Genomic DNA, 4739 nt, shown 5'->3' with positions numbered 1-4739 from the left:
ACACATGAGACCGAAAGGTCGAGCATGAATCGTATAGTTGATATGATTAGCATAGAGATGCATACCACTGAAACTATTCTCGACTCACGTGATGATCGGACTTGAGATAGTGGATTTGGATCATGTACTACTCAAATGACTAGAGAGATGTACTTTTTGAGTGGGAGTTCTTAAGTAATATGATTAATTGAACTAATTATCATGAACATAGTCTAATGGTCTTTGCAAATTACGAGGTAGCTTGCGCTATAGCTCTACTATTTTTATATGTTCCTAGAGAAAATTTAGTTGAAAGTTGATAGTAGCAAACTTTGCGGACTGAGTCTATAAAACTGAAGATTGTCCTCGTTGCTGCGCAGAAGGATTATATCCTTAATGCACCACTCGGTGTGCTGCACCTCGAGCGTTGTCTGTGGATGTTGTGAACATCCAACATAAACGTTTCTGATGACTACGCGATAGTTCAGTGCAAAATACTTAATGGCTTAGAAGCAAGGCGCCGAAGACATTTTGAAACGTCACGGAACATAAGAGATGTTCTAAAGATATGAAATTGTGATTTCATGCTTGTGCCCTTGTTAAGAGGTATGAGACCTCTGACAAGATTCTTTGTCCACGAAGTAAAGGAGAAAAGCTCAATCGTTGAGCGTGTTCTCAGGTTGTTTGAGTACGACAATCGCTTGAATCAAGTGGGAGTTAATCTTCCAGATGAGATAGTGATGGTTCTCTAAAGTCACTGCCACCAAGCTGTGAGAGCTTCGTGATGAACTATAACATATCAAGGATAGATACAATGATCATTGAGCGATTCGCGATGTTTGACACTGCGAAAGTAGAAATCAAGAAGGAGCATCAATAGTTGATGGTTAATAAAACCACTAAGTTTCAAGAAAGGCAAGGGCTAGAAGGGATGCTTCATGAAACAGCAAAATAGTTGCTACACTAATGAAGAGACCCAAGATTGAACCCAAACCCGAGACGATGTGCTTCTGTTATGAGGGGAACGGTCACTGAGGCGGAGCTGCCCTAGATGCTTGGCAGATAAGAAGGCTGGCAAAGTCGAAAGAAGTATATTTGATACACATGATGTTGATGTGTACTTTACTAGTACTCCTGGTGGCGCGAGGGTATTGGATACCGGTTTGGTTGCTAAGTGATTAGTAACACGGAATGAAAGCTACGGAATAAACGGAGACTAGCTAAAGGCGAGGTGACGATAAGTGTTCGAAGTGTTTCCAAGGTTGATATGATCAAACGTCGCAAGCTCCCTCTATCATCGGGATTGGTGGTAAAACCTAAATAGTTGTTATTTGGTGTTTGCGTTGAGCATGATTGGATCGTGTTTATTGCAATACGATTATTCATTTAAAGGGAATAATAGTTATTCTATTTGCTTGAATAAATTATCCTCAATGGTTTATTGAATCTCGGTCGTAGTGTTACACATGTTCATAATATTGGTGCCCAAAGATACAAAGTAATAATGATAGTACCACTTAGTTGTGGCACTTCCACTTGAGTCATGTTGGTGTAAAATGCATGAAGAAGCTCCATGTTGATGGATCTTTGTACTCACTCATTTTTGAAACGTTTGAGACATGCAAACCATACATGTTGGTATAAAACGCATGAAGAATCTCCATGCGGATGGATCGTTTGGACTCACTTGATTTTGAATCACTTGAGACATGCAAAACATGCCACATGAAACAAGTAGAGTAACTTGTTGGGAGTAATGCATTTTTGATGTGTGCAATCCAATAAGTGCTAAGGCACGCAGTGGATATCGTTATGTTCTTACTTCACTGACGATTTGAGTAGATACAGGAGTATTTACTTGATGAATCACAAGTCTAAAATGTTGAAAAGTTCAAAGCTATTTTAGAGTGAAGATCGTCATGACAAGAGGATAAACAGTCTACGATATGATCATATAGATGAATATTGGGTTACGAGTTTTTGTACATAGTTAAGACAATGTGGAAATTGTTTCGCAGTTCATGCCACCTGGAACACCATAGTGTGATGATGTGTCTGAACGTCATAGCCACGCCCTATTTGATATGGTGCATACTATGATGTCTCTTATCGAATTACCACTATCGTTTATGGGTTATGCATTAGAGACAACCACATTCACTTTAAATAGGGCACCGCGTATTTCCGTTGAGATGACACAATATAGACTGAGGTCTAGAGAAATCTAAGCTGTTGTTTCTTGAAAGTTTGGGGCTGCGATGCTTATGTGAAAAAGTTTCAGTCTGATAAGCTCGAACCCAAAGCGGATAAAAGCATCTTTATAGGATATCCAAAACAGTTGGATACATCTCCTATCTCAGATCCGGAAGCAAAGTGTTTGTTTCTAGAAACGGATACTTTCTCGAGGAAAGGTTTCTCTCGAAAGAATTGAGTGGGAGGGTGGTAGAACTTGATGAGGTTATTGAACCATCACTTCAACCAGTGTGTATCAGGGCGCATGAAGTTGTTCCTGTGGCGCCTACACCAATTGAAGTGGAATCTGATGATGGTGATCATTAAGCATTGGATCAAGTTACTACAAACCTCGTAGGTTGACAAGGTCACATAATACTATAGAGTGGTACGGTAACCCTGTCTTGAAGGTCATGTTGTTGAACAACAATGAACCTACGAGTTATGGAGAGGCAATGGTGGGCCCGGATTCCGACAAATGGCTGGAGGCCATGAAATAAGAGAAAGGATCCATGTATAAAACAAAGTGTAGACTTTGGAAGAACTATTTGATGGTAGTAAGACTATTAAGTAAAGATGGATCTTTAAAAGGAAGACAGACGATGATGGTGATAAGTAACTATTAAGAAAACCTCGACTTGTCGCAAAGATGTTTTCAACAAGATCAAAGAGTTGACTATGATGTGACTTTCTCACTCATAGCGATGCTAGAAGTCTGTTGGAATTATGTTAGTAGTTGCTACATTATTTTTGAAATATTGCACATAGGAAGACAAAACATTGTTTCCTCGACGGTTTCCTTGAGGAAAGATTATATGTAATACAATCAGAAGGTTTTGTTGATCCTAAGGATACTGACAAGTATGCAAGCTCCAACGATCCTTTTATGGAATGGTGCAAGCATCTCGGAGTTGGAATATACACTTTGATGAGATTATCAAAGCTTTTGGGTTTATACAAGGTTTGTGAGAAACTTGTATTTCCAAAGAAGTGAGTGGGAGCACTATAGAATTTCTGATAAGTATATGTGGTTGACATATTGTTGATCAGAAGTAATGTAGAATTTTTGTGAAGCATAAAAGGTTGTTTGAAAGGAGTTTTTCAAGGAAATACCTGGATTGAGCTACTTGAACGTTGACATCAAGATCTATGGAGATAGATCGAAACGCTTAATAGAAGTTTCAACAAGATGCATGTCTTGACAAGTCTTTGAAGGAGTTCAAAATAGATCAGCAAAGAAGGAGTTGTTGACTTTGTTGTAAGGTGTGAATTTGAGTAAGACTCAAAACCCGACCACGACAGAATAAAGAGAATAGACGAAGGTCGTCTTCTATGCCTTAGCCATAGACTCTAAAGTATGCCATGCTGAGTACCGCACGTGATGTGTGCCTTGCAGCAAGTGTGTTAAGAGGTACAGAGAGTGATCCAGGATTGAATCACTAATCAACGGTCAAAGTTATCCTTAGTAACTAAATGGACTAAGGATTTTTTTTCTCTATTATGGAGGTGGTTAAAGAGTTCGTCGTAAAGGGTTACGTCGATGCAAGCTTTGACACTAATCCGAATAACTATGAGTAGTGAAACAGATTCGTATAGTAGAGTAGATATTTGGAGTATTTCCGAATAGCTCATAGTAGCAGCATCTATAAGATGACATAAAGATTTTTAAAGATCACACGGATCTGAAAGTTTGAGAACCGTTGACTAAAACCTCTCTCACGAGCAAGACGTGATCAGACCCCATAACTATATGGGTGTTGGATTCGTTGGAATCACATGGTGATGTGAACTAGATTATTGACTCTAGTGCAAGTGGGAGACTGTTGGAAATATGCCCTAGAGGCAATAATAAATTTGTTATTATTATATTTATTTGTTCATGATAATCGTTTATTATCCATGCTATAATTGTATTGATTGGAAACACAATACTTGTGTGGATACATAGACAAAACACTGTCCCTAGTAAGCCTCTAGTTGACTAGCTCGTTGATCAAAGATGGTCAAGGTTTCCTGACCATAGGCAAGTGTTGTTACTTGATGACGGGATCACATCATTAGGAGAATCATGTGATGGACTAGACCCAAACTAATGAACGTCGCATGTTGATCATGACATTTTGGTGCTACTGTTTTTCTGCGAGTCAAGTATTTATTCCTATGACCAAGAGATCATATAACTCACTGGTACCGGAGGAATACCTTGTGTGTATCAAACATCACAACGTAACTGGGTGACTATAAAGATGCTCTACAGGTATCTCCGAAGGTGTCCGTTGAGTTAGTATGGATCAAGACTGGGATTTGTCACTCCGTGTGACGGAGAAGTATCTCGGGGCCCACTCGGTAATACAACATCACACACAAGCCTTGCAAGCAATGTGACTTAGTGTAAGTCACGGGATCTTGTATTACGGAACGAGTAAAGAGACTTGCCGGTAAATGAGATTGAAATAGGTATGTGGATACCGACGATCGAATCTTGGGCAAGTAACATACCGAAGGACAAAGGGAATGACATACGAGAT

The sequence above is a fragment of the Hordeum vulgare genome, chromosome 2H, assembly GCF_904849725.1.
Source record: "Hordeum vulgare subsp. vulgare chromosome 2H, MorexV3_pseudomolecules_assembly, whole genome shotgun sequence".
NCBI classification, from domain to species: Eukaryota; Viridiplantae; Streptophyta; class Magnoliopsida; order Poales; family Poaceae; genus Hordeum; species Hordeum vulgare.
The sequence above is the reverse complement of the archived record's forward strand: the minus strand, read 5'-3'. Positions refer to the sequence as shown.